At 40.6% G+C, this 16,239-nt stretch overlaps 1 long non-coding RNA gene across 1 annotated transcript; it reads right to left on the bottom strand.

The window, feature by feature from the left end:
• Positions 1–1,377: 1,377 nt before the first annotated feature.
• LOC125918625 (uncharacterized) lies at positions 1,378–14,915 on the bottom strand. Its single transcript, XR_007456516.1, has 3 exons — positions 14,730–14,915; positions 5,332–5,409; positions 1,378–1,562 (listed from the first exon to the last, which is right to left on the bottom strand). It is a non-coding gene; the product is annotated as an uncharacterized LOC125918625 (long non-coding RNA).
• Between the last annotated feature and the right edge of the window lie 1,324 nt (positions 14,916–16,239).

The raw sequence follows: 16,239 nt of genomic DNA, 5'->3' as shown, positions 1-16,239 counted from the left end.
GCAAACGGGAGAGGGGCACCTGCTGTTCAGTCAGAATTCTGCCCAAGTAATTTTCTTTTTTAAGGAGTCTGGCATCAATCTTCTAGCGAAATCTGCCAAGATTGTGGATTTATTTTTAATGGATTTCTGTAGAGAAGAAGAACATGAAAGTGAACCTGCCACCTAGAATTCGAGTAAATTGTTTCCCAACAAAAGAGATTTATAATGAAAAAATGACTTGCTGATTTGCTATGTGAAGATCGTAACGGTTATTTTGAAAATTGAGTCTTCGGAAAGCCTTATGATCCCGGAGCATCTTCAAGGAGAGAATCCTGCCACGAGATTGAGCGTTCAGCATCTGCATCTGGTATTTGGTGCTTCGGAACACCAACACCTGCATACTTATCAAGTGAAATGATTTTCTGCTCCTAAATATAAATTCATTATCTGATGATTCACAAATAGAAATGTGCTCGGTTAACAGCAACCAAGGCAGAAAAAAAATGTCATAAAACTCAAAGGTAACTTTATACGTGAGTTGTTTATATGGCTAGGAAACAAAAAAACTTAATAAATACATGTATTAGACTACAAGACTATTTGTACATATCATGCCTCCTAGGAGGCATGATATATACAAGGCTACCAGGATGAAGGAGGAGACAGAAATAGTGCTAACTGCTGTGCTAGGTTTCTGGAGAGTTCCTACTTAGTTACGTGTAAATCCGCAGCTAGTGTGTATACCAACAGTATTGCCTCCACTTCATTATTTCACCAGTGCAGTAAATAATGATGTGGGTTCAGAGATCTGGAGATTAGGCTTGAGCAGAACGTGGCTCAAAATTGATGGTGGGGTGGCCTTAAGCCAGTCTCTTTACTCCTCTTGCTAGCGCGCCACCGTGAGGGTCAAACGTGACCATGCGCGGAAAGTGCTTAGCACGCTGCCGGGCATGTAGTAAACATCCAACAAATACTAGAAAAATTATGGGGATGGGAATAGAAGACATGACGAACGGGATGAGGAAGGAGAAAGCAGGTGCATCCAGGGGAAATTGGTGTTCAGTATTCAAGTCCTTCCATTTCCTTTCTGGCTTGTCTAAATTTTGTTTCCTCGGGTCTGACTGAAATAAAGATACATTTGGATGACGTTATGTGCTTTGGCAATTAGCTTACAGTTCTCTCTAATGCAATTCAGGGTGTTTTCAGCCCTGGTAAAACCAGGGTAGATTACACAAGAGAGGAACAGATTGCTGGCAGTAGAACCCAACAGTCACGCACTGAGTCTTGACTGGGTCGGTCATTGGCGCTGGGACCTCTGGGAGGACGGTGGGTGAGGTAGCTTCTCGGTCCTTAAGGCGTCGAGTGTACTGGAAATCGCATTATTCCAGTTCAGTTCAGTTCCATTCAATTCGGTTTATTTTAGTTCATTTCATGCTTCAGCCAGTTGTAGAATGAAACTGGATCCTAAGGTAGCAGCATAAATGATCAGAAGGCTCTGATCTTAGGTCATTGTGATTTGAGAGGGGAAAAAAGGAACAAAGAAAAAAACTCTGCTAATCAGCCTGAGTGTCCTCTCTTCTTGCCTGATTGTAAAAAAAAAAAAAAAAAAAGGAAGTTATCGAGTGAATAAAGGAACTAAGATGTATCGCTCATATAATCATAAAAGGGCCATAAAATTATGTTGATGAAGGGGATCAAGAATTCTTAGAGCCAAAACCAAACCAGACCTAAACTGTTCTCTGAAAATGAATTTTCCAAGAGGGCTTCACCCCTCCCCCCACTTGAATCCTTCATTTCTTCTGTCTATAAATATGTCCATTCTTACATAAAAGTTAGTAAAAACAATTGAATAATTAAAAGGGGAAGCTAAATATCTAAATCTGTGCCTTTAATGTACCTTAATCTCAAAAAAGAATTTGCTTTTGAACTGAAGAAGCAATTCTATATCTATCTACCTATCTATCATCTTTTTTTTTTCTAGACCACCAGTAACAAACCTGTAGTCTGACAAAGTCAGAAATCTAATCCCCAAATCCTGGGAGACTGATAAGAAACCTGGCACGGAAGGGCCAAAGAGGTCATCAGACCCTCGGTTCAGTGAAAAACTCCTGCAGTTGTGGACAGAGAAGACTGGACAAGATGTGAGTCAAGGTGTCTCAAATGTGTTCATTATTAGAGTGTTGGTGCATTGAGGGGCTCAGCCAACTCCCAGTAAAACCTCCACTTCGTGAAAAATCTAATGAGTTACAGATCACTGCGGACAAACCTGTAGTCTGACAAGATCTGATATATTGATCCGCAATGAGGGGCAGGGGGTGCCTTCAGAAGCGCCCAGAATGCACAAGGGGAAGTGTCTTTTACAGACTTTGTGTTCTCACTGAAAGGTTCTGAGGAGGGTCCAGTGGAAGCCAGTGGGAATCAGTTCTAAATCCTTGGCTGTTTCTCAGCAAGTTAGTGAAGATTAACTAAGAATTACATGTGGTCATGTGGCAAGGAACGTTTAGCAATTAGATACCCCCCGTAATAGATGAGTTACAGTGATGTAGGGCTGTGAGCGTCTTTGGTGACAAAGCAGTGTTCCCTTAAGAAGAAAGTTGTTATGGCATTTTACACTTGCTGCATCTGGCCTTGGGAGGAACAGCATTTCCTTTTGATTACACAGCTGGCTTTATGGTGTCCCCTCTGCCTGATTACCAGCAAGGTTCCTTGTCGCCTTTGCAATCAGAATGGACTATCACTCTTGCAGTGCTGGACAGGTTTTCCCTCTCATACGCATATATGAGAGATTTATATGTGAAAAATAGCATGTAAAATTTGGAAACGGGATCCCCATTCATTTATTCAAATATTCAAATTCTATGCTAATAGATGCCTACAGGTTTCAGGTTAGAGAAAATTTCTATTTTTAAGCTGCAGAGACCCAGTGGGTTGGAACTGAATCTGAATTACCTTAAATATGAATCTGAATGATTTTAAAATATTAGCACATTTTGGGGGGGGGGGGATGTTAGTCGGGAAAGGGTTGGGACAGCCTGTAGAAAGGCCCAAATTAAATGTTCTGTCTTCCATGGAAAGCAGCTCAGCCTTTCCTGAAGCCGTAGAATGATGACAAACATTCCCCACTTATTCCGGAGAGAATTTAGATGCTGTTAGTGAAAACAACAACAACGACGACAAAATCTATCCCCCCCCAACAGGTATTGTCCACACAGTGAGGGCTGCATTTATGTACTGTTTCACTTCCTGACATGTCAAAAAATGGCGTGGCATGCTAGAGGTGTGGTAATTATTTCCCTGTCATTAGATGGAATCTTGGTGATGGATGGAGAAACTCTATTGGCAATTTATAAGTTGTGTGACCAATACGTTTCTCTGGGAATAGATAAATGTCTTGTTTTGTCAAAATCTTATTATTCTGATTTATTTGGTTGACTTTTGTGTTGCCAGAGAAGTCCTATGATCGATTGGGATGCATTCCGTTTTATTTATTATTTATTTATATTCATGTTCAAGAATTAATGTGTTGCCTAAAAGCCACCCGGAGTGAATACGTTAGTACCTCTCCTTTTTTGTCCGCACTTTTACAATGATTTGGGGCCTTTCGGAATAGTGCCTACAGTTACTATGAGTTAATAATATGTTGCCTCAGCAAAACTGTCTTTGACGGTCGTGGGATGGATTTTCCTGAGCCTTTTCTGAAAAGCAGCAGCAGGACCACCATAGTCATCATCTTTATAATTGCAATCAAGTGATATCACTTCAAGTACCACGGATTCAAATTAAACAGAGACAGCTCTTGCTTTCGGGAGAACTAAAATGTCAGAAGAAGACCACCATCATAAAACAGATACGTTAAGACTATAATCAAATAAATACGTGAAGAGATTAAATGTGATGCTCCTTTAGGGTCAAAAGCTTACAAAATTCAGCAAGAAAGAGAAATTTGGAGGCTTATAAATTTTGGCTTCTAAAAACGTTTCCCTTTTCAGTATTTAAATTGGACTCTGTAATCTCTCCCCTACCTCCTCTTACTGTGTTTGGATTGTTTACATCTTAATGTATAGATCTGATTTCCCTTGAGCCTAACGAGGCACAGAAATTATTCCCAGTCTCTTAGAATAAAGGCAAAATCAGACGTAATGCATTTTAAGGTTAATCTCCACTTAAATTAACAACTGTATAACAATATTTATACTTATGTATGAATATATCACATTGACACCTGCTACATATTTTATTTTATGAATTAATGTGAAATATGCATTATGGGGAATTGTTATCTACACATCCCCTCCTTAGTGTCTGAGGCTTCTGAAGAGCAGGCTTCCCACCTGGATTAATTCAACCCAGGTGTCTTATCTGTGTATCCTGAATTTGAAAATCATTCGATCCAAATTAGTTGAGATCACACCACTTACATTCTATGGACTATTCTGATTTGCGTTGCCAAAGATTCTCTCCTTGACCAAACTCTATTTAGGCTCCCTTGAATTTCTCAACCCGGCTTCGACTTTTGGACTTCTGTGTTCCTCGTTGCATTGTCCAATTTTAGCAAGAACCCTGCTAAGTTGGTTCAGCTAGAACCCTTCGTGCTCCATATCTGATAACTCTGGATATTTAACAGGGGTTCTTCATCTTCCATTGTCTGCCGGGTGATGTCTACTCACTCTGGCCAGCCTTCAGCACAAATCCTATTACATGGGTTTAGCCAGAATCCACCCTACCCCTGATATCTTCCCTTCATAAGTTTCCATCCACTGACCCCTCCCGGGTTCCTTGGCTCCTCCCTTATCCCAGTTGCCCCTGTTGTATTCGAAGTTGAGTCCAATCTTGTCCTCACTGCAAGGTGCTATTTCAGGGGTCCCTATAACCATTGTGATGTCCCCCTTGAATAAAATCTTTCTTATCATCTTTATCAGGTGTCAGTGAGGGGCTCCTAGGTGACTCAGTTGGTTGAGCATCCGACTTCGGCTCAGGTCATGATCTCCCGGTTTGTGAGTTTGAGCCTCACAACCCGGGGGTTCTCCACAGTGTGGAGCCTGCTTTGGATTCTCTGTCTCCCTCTCTCTCTGCCACTCCCCTGCTTGCACGCCCTCTCTCAAAATAAATAAACATTAAAAAAAAAAGCCCAAGTGTCATTGAATAATAATTTTTTTTTTCACAGTGTTAAAACATATTGAAGCCTATATAAAAGGATGGTTGGCCCTATCCAAGTCAGAGTTCTGTGGAAACAATCATAAGGCATATTTACCTATAAGTGAAGAGCTGTTGATTATTGGGTACAAGGCTGATCATAAAACTACAGCAATATTGGAAAGGCAAATGAGATCCAACCTCCATAGAATTACTTACGTTATTCTGATAGTTGAATGATTTTGCATTTCTGATCCATCCAAAATTAACATTTTTCTCAACATAAATACATGATTACTGTAATAAATAAATAAAAAATAAATGATAAATTATTTATTTTTTATGTTTATTTATTTTTGAGAGAGACAGAGACAGAATGCGAGTGGTTTAGGGGCAGAGAGAGAGGGAGAAACAGAAGCAGAAGCAGAAGCAGGCTCCAGGCTCTGAGCTGTCAGCACAGAGCCCAATGCGGGGCTCGAACTCACAAGCTGTGAGATCATGACCTGAGCCGAAGTCGGACGCTCAGCTGACTGAGCCACCCAGGCACGCCCCCCCCCCATTTTTTTTTAATTTTTTAATGAATAAATGATAAATTCTGTCACTTGGAGAAACATTTTCTTTCAGCCTTTTAAAACCGTTACTGATTTGAAATACATACTTCTTTGTAAAATTTTAAAATCATACTATTCTTACACATTTTTCTTTTCACTTAATATTGTCAGCAGCATTTCCCTATATCATTAAACAATCTTCAAAGAGTGATATTTAATGACTTTTAAAAATTCCATTGTGTGGAAGTGCTATCTTCCCCTCCCCCCATTTATTTCCTATTGTCTATTGGGTTTGTGATTCCTTTTAGGGTTTCTCTTTGAATTAAGTGTATTGCATAACCGTGAAGATACGTGTGTGAGGGCATATCAAATAGCCTAAGTTAGGGGCTAAGTATAAAAAAAAACCTCTAATTTTTATATAAACGTTCCAACTGGTTTAGGAAATGTTTTTAAACAAGGTTTTATGCATTTCTTCTTAAATATGCTTTGTAAAAGCTAGGAGTTTAAAAAGAATTGATACATTGTGGGTGCAGGTGTTTTCAATTTTTTGACATTATGATTTAATTTACTTGACTAACTCTAAATTCCTCTAAATCATCTCCCTATGACCTCAGGAAAACTTGGTATTAATGCTTGGGGAAGAGCTAGGCTAGAGAATTATAATGTGATGCTCCAACTCGTCCTGATGGCTCAATGCGAATCCTGCATAGTTTAGCATTGCCTTTGGGCATGGTATCTAATTCTGTGTTTACAGTGTTTGATGAAACGAAAGATGTCACAGTTTATATTGTACAAGTCAGAACTTATAGAAGAAAAGCACTTGTTAAATCTTGAAGAAAAACCGCACACAATTAACTGACAGTGGAATTTCTGGAATCCTGGATTCACTGCCACAGTTCAATGAGCACAAGTCTATTGATCAATTGGATTACTCCTGATTGCATTGATGTCCGGAAAATCAGAAGGCGAAAAAAGGAGAAAACTGTTTTCAGTGTGAATATAAGAGTAATAAATGGCAAGTGGATTCTGAAAGGCATTTGGTTTGGACAAAAATTTAGATCTAAAAACTGTGTTTTTCTCTCTGCAGGGATATATGGATATGTGTGTGTGTGTGTGTGTGTGTGTGTGTGTGTGTGTGTGGAGAGGGAGAAAATCGATTACAATAAAAATACTCTAGCCATCTGTCATTGTAGAATGCAATAAATAAATATGCAAAATATGAGAGTCAACTTGTGAAACATGAAGGAAACTTAGAGCCTATCCAGCCATTAGATTTTGGAACTAAGGAAACTGAGACTCTGGAAAGGAGGTGACTAGATTCCAACCACCCCATCTAGAGCAATTTCCGCTGTACTGTAGAGTTAGAAGACAAGACAGACTTTGGTTATTAAATTATCACAGTACCATTTCTGGTCTACGGTCACTGCCGTTTACAGAGACATGCATCTTCCTGACGACTACTGGATTTCTAAGATAGTAGTCATCTCTCTGGGAATGCTTTTTTTTTTTTTTTTTTTTTTTTAGGTCTTTGCATTGGGAGACAGATAAAAAAGAAGTATTATCTTCTGTCTGAAAGGCCGATGTTTTTCCTATCACTACTCACTTCCTGGATGACCACATATAGACACATGACTTTGAACTGTGTGGAATGTGTCCAAAATGTAAATATTTAAATGCACTCCCAGGGCGCCTGGGTGGCTCAGTGGGTTGAGCGTCCCATTTCGGCTCAGGTCATGATCTCACAGTTCGTGAGTTCTAGCCCCATGTCAGGCTCTGTGCTGACAGCTCGGAGCCTGGAGCCTGCTCTGCATTCTGTGTGTGTCTCTCTCTCTGCTCCTTCCCTGCTCACATGCTGTCTGTCTCTCAAAAATAAAGAAAGATTAAAAAAAATAAAATAAAATAAATGCACTCCCTTACACGTCTAGCTGGTGTATCAAAGGGACTGCTTGACATTCCATTCAGCTGTCTAATAAAATAACCCAGTGTGACAAGTCCCAGACTGAAATCTTGGTTCCCCAACACACAAATCTGTTTCCTCTCCACATTCCCCATTTTAGTAAGGGCAACTCCATTTTTCTAATTGTTCTGATCCCCAAATTGGAGTCATCTTTGACTCTTGTCCGAACCTTCTGGTCCAGTTTCCTTTCTAACCACTCTCATTGCTATCCCTGTGTCCCAGCCGTTAGCATCTAGTACTGACTATGTTGCAAAAGCCTCCACATGGCTCTGGAGCTTTCCTCTGGCTCCCCTATGGCCCATTCTCCACATGAGGGCAAAATCACCTTACTAAACTCATAATTAGAGCAAGACACTGCCTGTTTGAACTCCTGCAAGGCTTCCCATCTTTTTTTTTTTTTTTTTAGCTTTTTTATTTATTTGGGGTGGGGAGCAGAGAGAAAGGGAGAGAGAGAAAGCCAAGTAGGTTCCACGCTCAGCACAGAGCCCAGTGCAGGGCTCAACCCCACGACGCTGGGATCATGACCTGAGTCAAAACCAAGAGTCAGATGTTCAACCGACCGAGCCCTCCAGGCACCCCAAGGCTTCCCATGTTAATCAGAGTAAAATCTGAACTCTTTACCACAGATCATAATACCTTCTTCTTGCTCACTCTTCCTCCTGTTCACTTTAACTGAGCTACACTGGCCTCTCGGGTGGTCGTAGGATACCCCGCACACGTGGCCGCCACACCGTATGGGTCTTTGCTGTTCCTTCAGCCTGGAACGCTCTTCCTTCGGATACGCATATGGCTCACTTCTTCACTTCATTCCGGCTTCTTGCTAAGATCTCCTGCTCAAAGAGGCTTCTCTGTCACCTTGCCGAAAATAGCACATTCCATCACTCTTTATCCATTCCCTTCTTTATCTGTCTTCTTAGAGCTTTCCATTGCTGGAAGAACATTTTATATTTATGTGTTGATGTTTTCCTCCAGGTTACATTAGAATGTAAAGCGCCCCGAAAACAGAGACCTTTTCTGTTTTGTTTTCTGTTGCATCTGCAGTACTTTCGATAGTTATTATTTACTTGCTGAATGATAAAATGTTGATTTTTCATGTGCCAACACCGGAGCAAGGACTGACTTCTAGCAAGAGTTAGGAACCCAAACAAGCACCTTCGCTGGCCTTGACTAGGAGGTCTTAACTGGTTCTAGTCTTTCTCTGCCTCTCCGTGACCACAGTGATCAGCTCTCACAGTTGAACTAAGCGAGAGCAGCATTGGTTTGGTGGCCTGTGATCTCTCTTCTAGTTGAACTATGTCTTTGATTCTTCTATCTATTGTTAAGAGTCTTTAGTTAGGGTCCAGTTAAAGTTAGGAACACAAGAGTGGCCGTGAGAAAAATCCCAGTCATACCTGGTTATACCCACGGGCAGACTTCAGGGGCAGGCTACTTTGCAGGTGGCATCTATCTACGTGCAGAGAGATGTTTTATTAGGGCTATGAGATAGTAAGAAGGAGGTATATTGATCTCTGCTCCCAGTGCCTGGCATAGAGCTCCTGACATGCTTGCGATCTCCTACATCATAAGAGCATGAGGAACATCTTTTGTTCTGCTATCTGGTCTGTGACCCCGGTTCCTGACACAGAGCTCCTGAATCCCTTGGAATTTCCTGGGTGGTAGCAGTGTCTTTTGCTCTAACGAGGCGACTCTCGGTGGGCTCCTGGATGGGGGATGCTCACTAGAAAGACCAAACCATGATCAGCCCTGCCCCCCTTCTCTGGAGAGCGGAAGGCTAGACATGAGTTAATAATTGATCATGTTTATGTGAGGAAGTCTCCATAAATCCCAATAACACAGGCTTTAGAGAGCTCCCAGGTTGGTGAACACAGGAGGACGGTGCACCCAGCTCGACAAGGACGGACACTCTGACACTTGGGAACCTTCCAGACCTCACTATATGTATCTCTAAATCTGGCTGTTCATCTTTGTCATATCCTTTACTAAACTGGTAAAGGTAAGTGTTTCCCTGAGTTATCTGAGCTGTTCACATAGTCAAATCCAAGGAGGGTGGAGGTCATGGAAATGTCTCATTTATAGACAAGTCAGACAGAAGTGGTGGGTAACATGGGGACCTACCACATGAAATGGAAAATAAAATGGGGGCAGTCTCATGGAACCGTTCCCTTCACCTACGGGATCTGATGTTATCTGCCGGTAGTTAGTGTCAGAACTGAGTTTAATTGGAGGACCCCAATCTGGTGTCACACAATTGCTTGTCGTGGGACAATCGCCACACAGCGGGTGTCAGAAGCATTGTGAGTGTGGTAGCAGCATGTAAGAGAGAACACAGGAGAGAGACTGAGGTTTTCCTACACAGGGCTTCATAAATAACCAGTTAAAGACCAACAATAACAGGTGAGTTAAATTAAAAACAGAGAGTTTGAGATAATGTTAAAATAGGCTTTGATTAAAATCAGGGTTGGGGCGCCTGGGTGGCTCAGTCAGTCAAGCGTCCGACTTCGGCTCAGGTCATGATCTCACAGTCTGTGAGTTCGAGCCCTGCATCGGGCTCTGTGCTGATGTCTCAGAGCCTGGAGCCTGCTTCCGATTCTGTGTCTCCCTCTCTCTCTGCCCCTTCCCTGCTCATGCTCTGTCTCTCTCTGTCTCAAAAATAAATAAAAACATTTAAAAAAAAATCAGGGTAACCGTCAAAAATGAATTGTATGGTTTTTGAGCTCGCTGACTAATGCATAATAAATGTTTTTCCCTTCACTGTCTTTGTCGGCTTATTTTATGTAAACCTTTCACCGCGACGTGAAGGAAAAGTTTGGGTTGATCTGAAGGTTCTTCATGGTCTCCTAATCATTTTCTAAACTCTATGGCAGATGTGGGAAATAAAGTCAGCAGCAATTCCCATGAGGGGACAAGGGCTGAAAAATTAATAATAATAATAATAATAAAATATATATGTAATAATATATAATAATATATAATATATAATATATAATATATGTAATAATATATAATAATATATAATATATATAACAATATATATTATAAATAATATATAATAATATGTACAACATATAATATATAATATAATAATAATAAAAAAAATAATAATAATAAAGGGCTCCACGAAGTTCATGCCCATGCTTACCTGTCTGTACCTAGGAGAAATCTCTAGGCTGCGTAGCACACAGCCCTTCAGGGCTGCCTCGGTATGTAAGGTTAAGCTCCTTTCTTACAGCAAGGCAAACTGACTAAAAAGAAACTTTGCTACTTGCTTTCTCTTCCTCTGAAAGGCTAATCATCTATATTCTAAATCCTCTGGCTTGTTGGCTTAGAAAAAGTTACTGTACTCGTGCTATGATCATCATTTTTATTTTTTTTAAAAAGGCCATTCTTGAAAAGAAGTTCAACAGATAATTTAAGTTTATGATGTGAAACTCATTTCTGCTAATGGGAGACAAATCATTATTTCTCTAAAGGCTGTCTATTCATAGTAATAGAATAATTCAAGCAAATTAAAAATGTGAAGACATTTTTCATCGAGCCACAGCGAACAATCAGCCGACACAAAGCATGGCGTGCTAGGAAACAGATAATACAACGATGAAGCTTTTCTATAGAGAGAAAAGGACTTCAATTAAAAAATATAAACTTACTCAATAGGCTACATGGTACAGAAAGAAAGAATAGCTCCAGAATTTGTCCTTACCCACCGGGAGTTAAATCCTCCGTGAAGCTGACCCAACTTAATTACCAAAATAATTATTTTCTTTATGTTCCGGATGAAAAAATATGGAAGTCCTGAGGTTTACTAAGCCAGGCAAGGACACACAGCCACTAAGGGACAGGGGCCGGATTTGAGGTTAGCCCTGACTCCAAATGTCATGTTTTTCGGCTTCACCGCACTGTCTCTCCTCCGTGCCGTTAATTTTGCATCGATCTTAAGAGCTGGTGTTATATTGATTTTTCCCAGCCCAAGCATTTCAGCCTACTTTTCCTCCTAAGTTTCCCTGGAAGTGTGATGCTCAGACTTCAACACACCCAGCGATTCAGGCTCGAGTGATTTGGGGAACGCTCGGTACGCTTTGAACTGCTGGTCTGTCCTTCTGTTACATTTAGGCTCACACCCCTTTAAACAACCAGGAGACTCACGTCCAGAATGCGATTGTAGCCAGCGACTGGAACCGAAGCCTCAAAGAAAGGAAACTTGAACCTGCTTCAAGAGGAAAGTCACTCTCCCTCAAGAGAACTTGGCAACAAGAAAGCAGAATTTGGTTTGTGACTTGACCTTGCCTTAATGATGGCGTTGGCTCTTTTTCTGTCTTCCGTTCGGTGTCTCTGTGAAGGTAGCCTGCTGGGAAGTCTCCACTGGGTATTGTCCTTCAGCATTTTTTGCCCCCGTTTGAACTTAGGTATGAAGACTAGATATATATATATATACATATATATATATATATATATGTATATGTATATCTATATGTATATATCTATATGTATATATGTATATATGTATATATATATATACATATATACATATATATAAAATCACCGTCTCACTTGCCAGTCATAAATTTTGAAATTCTAGCTTGGTGGGTCGGAAATGGAAACTGGCAATTTGACGATCCACAGAGTGAGTGCCTGATGACCGTGGGCCAGCCTGGCGGTCATCCCGATAATGAAACCCCTCCCGGGTAATGAAACATCAATGGAGGCGTGCTGGATAACTTTTGCGAGGGATACTGGGACAGACTGCTGCAAAAGGAAAAGGGAGGGCCATTCGTGTTTAGGATGGTGACCCCATTCCGTATGATTCTGTCACCACGGATACAGGACACTAGGCGTTTGTCAAGACCCATAAAAAGGGGTTGACAAAAGGGGGAACCCTCATGTAAACTATGGGCCTTGGTTCATAATAATTTTTCAGTGTTGGCTCATCCGTTACATCAACTGTACCACACCAAGGAGAGAGAATAATAGCAGAGACCGTGCGGGGCCAACTCATTGGATCTTCTGCTCAAGTTTTCAGTAAACCTAAGACCCAAAAGGGTCTACTAATGAAAAGCAAAAGGAAATGGGAGGGGCCTGCTTTAGTCATGATGGAAGCATGCATTAGTCACAGTCAGTAGCTGCCTCTTACTCCTAATGCCCCTTCTGGAGGATGGGGTCCTAATTTTAGGGCTTCTCTTTTGTAGGAAAGGGTGTTAAGTCTGTAGCCAGTTAAATTGCTCTGGGCAATTAAGGAGAGACAGATGGTTTGCATCTTGTGTAAACAAAAGCTGAATGCACATTAAAGAGCATTGGCCCAATGGGGCACCAAATGCGACGCCCAGACAGCCACATGTTGGGGTTTCTGTGACTCCTATGTTCCGAGACTGATGGGCAAAGCTCACCTGAGTTCTGGGCTCTGTTTCCTCAAGGGCTCCTGTCGCTGGAGCCTGATGGGATTCTAGCCCCATGTGTGAGCTACTGTTTGCTGCTGGGAGGACAGCTGAGAGGCAGGGACACACAGAGGCCAGGGGACAGCCTCCTTCCCGGCCTCCCTGTTCCTTCTCCTTGGATGCACTGGGGACCCACTTTAGGAAGATTTCATCCTGGATCGATATTTCGGCATGGCTTTCAAGAATCTGAAGGTTCTATGAAGGGTTCCCATTGATTTTTTTCAGGGAAAGAGGGACATAAAAAGCTAATGTTTGTGAAGTGTCTTCATCTGAGATTATCTCTATTTAATGCCTATTCCTCCCAATGAAAAGTTTCACTTTTCAGTCTTGGAACAAATGAAAGGATGGCTAGTTTGTTGTTTATTCATTTTTAACAGATTTCCTGAGGTGCTCAAATCACTTTGTGAATACAAAATATTTCAGTATATGATATTGAAGCAAAGCAGGCATGTGCTCGATTAAAAAAATATCTGCCTCCATATCTGAAGAAAAAATAAACAAGAATGTTAAACAATGTTAAATGCAAACGGGGTATGTATTTTATGATATTATAGAAAAAAATGTCCTTAATGGAAATTACATGATTGGTTCCATTTGAAAAGTTTAAAATTTTCCGTTTTCATGTAACTTTCTGGTTAATAATATGAACTCATATTTCCTGATAGACTTACTAATGGTATGTGTTCTTCTACTTGGCTAACTGAAAAAGAGAGACCAAAAAAGAAAAAGAAAAAAAAAAAACAAAGAAGAAAAGAAAGCAAAATTTGGAAAAGTATACTTAATGAAGGAGGGATTATAGAGTAGAAAAATGTTCTGATGGAAGATTAAAAGATCATATAGTTTAGCATTTTAATTTTAAATGTGTGGACCCAAATCACAAAATTAAAGGCAATGCAATACTGTGGGGCTCCTGGGTGGCTCAGTTGGTTGAGCATCTGACTTTAGCTCAGGTCATGATCTCGTGGTTCGTGGGTTCGAGCCCCACGTTGGGCTCTGTGCTGACAACTTAGAGGCTGGAGCCTGCTTCCGATTCTGCGTCCCCCTCTTTCTCTGCCCCTCCCACACTCATGCTCTCTCTCTCTCTCTCAAAAACAAATACATGTTTAAAAAAATTTTTGTTAAAGGCATGCAATATTGAGATGCTCTATTATGCTAATTACCAGCCCCACAACTCATGGGCCCAGAGGCCACTTCCGGTCTCCCTTGAACACACTCACATCAGGCTTGTCCCTACCACTGCTCTGAAGTAACTCTTGTTAATGTCCCCAGGGGTTCCCACGCTGCCTGGGCCAGTCATTATTTTGTGGTCATCCTGCCTACCTAGGAGCAGAATTTGGCACGGTTAACCACTCTCCTTTTTACACTAATTGAAGTAGCTTTGGGCATGTATGCCCCTTACTTATCACCAGCCTTATTCAGTCTCCTTAGCCAGTTCAGCCTTATTAGGTCTCTAAATGCTGGCGTGCCTTCAAGTTCATGTTACCTCTTTCCTTATCATCTCACCTGGTAATCGCCCGCCTTCTCCAGTCCTGCTCTCAGAGGAAACACCTGGTAATGTGTTTTGAACTTAATATGTCAAAACCTGCACTTTTAATGCCCTCTACTCCTTAACCTTGCTCTCCTGTCAGTAAATGGCAACTCTCTTCCTCTTTAATTGAACCAAAATCTTGGTCCTCTTACCAGAATAAAAAACTCCAGGGAGCTTGTAAAAGGCAAGGTGTTGTTGCATAACGGTGTTGTTGCATAATGCTTTGCTCACCACCCATTCTCCAGCATTGTCACAAAGATTTCGGCTCTTTTTCTTGTCTATTCCTGGGTTGCATGGGTCTTGCCTGTAGAACCACAGCACAGGCCAGGAATGTGGATGGAATTTGGATGGTTGCTAGGTTACCTGGTACATTCTACCCCTGTTTACTGTTCGCAGTGGAGACTCATAGAAGTGTGAGGTTTTCAAAAGGAAAAGAAACTCATCTGAGGCTTACTTATGAAAAATCAAAGAGTCAGTGAAATGCACAAATAAAAAAAAAATCCCTGACATTCTTCCTCTTTACTTCTAGAAAATATATTTCTAAGTGTATAAAATAGGATTGAAATTGGAAAAAAAAAATGAATGCTTTCAGAATCTTAGTGTCAGAACATGAAGTATTGACTGTAGACTGAGCCTGAGTGAAAATATTGCACTGAACATAGACGCTGAGGTATGGTAGGTTTCATTTAGATAGAAATGCACATATAAGAAAGGGCTGCTATTTTAATTTTATGATTTTTAGATACTGTCATTTACCATTCAAATCAATGCAAGAATGATTATATTAGATTCAGAGTGTTTAGAACAGTGTTTTTTTGCTTTATAAAATAATGAATATACTGTGCTTGGATACCGGGGTACATTATTGTAAGATATTTCTCTGGGCAATAGTGAATCACGGGGCCCCTTTCATATGACCGCTTGCTGAAGTTCAAAGTTCTCAGAAGCCCCTCAGCTGATGCACTGCTTTCAGGGTGTCTGCTGGACCAGCCCCTCCTCTCTAGACCTTGATGATAACATTGTAGTGAGCTTCCGGCTCTCCATTTTTTTACATCCGGGAATCTCTTAGTTGTCAGTCAAATATGTCTTTTATTTGGCATACTGCACCACCATGACATAGAGAAATAAAAAAAGGAAAAGAGTTTTAACAGGTTAACCAAAAATACGGTGTATAAAAATGTTACACAGAGAAATAATAACTCCTTAAACAGTACGTCTAAAAGATACTTCCTAAGATCCAATTATTACAAATTGCGGTCTTGTTTATGGCCACTGATAAAGCTAGTAGATATAACTAAAATGATAAAATAATATATTTCTAAAATACATTAGAATAAAATCATGTGTGTTCACGTCAATTATATCCCATATAAAGAGAAATGTATATTTTGACATATATACCACCTATTTAGAAGAAAAGAAATGTCATCGAAATACTCCATTTTAAATATCTTAAAATAAGTCTAAGGATCCACAGATGATGTACAAATCTAAACATAAACTATAAATTCTCTTCAAGTGGTATTGCTTATGTCTAGGGAAAAGTTTGTTTGAAATGGATAACTATTTTTTTCACGCATTTTCTACATGGACACACCCCAAATTAAAAGCGATTGAGGGGTGCATGGGTGTCTCAGTCAGTTAAGGACTGGACTCTTGATT

This window comes from Panthera uncia, chromosome B4 (assembly GCF_023721935.1).
Source record: "Panthera uncia isolate 11264 chromosome B4, Puncia_PCG_1.0, whole genome shotgun sequence".
In the NCBI taxonomy this organism is placed as follows: domain Eukaryota; kingdom Metazoa; phylum Chordata; class Mammalia; order Carnivora; family Felidae; genus Panthera; species Panthera uncia.
Note: the sequence above shows the minus strand (reverse complement) of the source record. Positions and strands in the feature narration are given on the sequence as shown.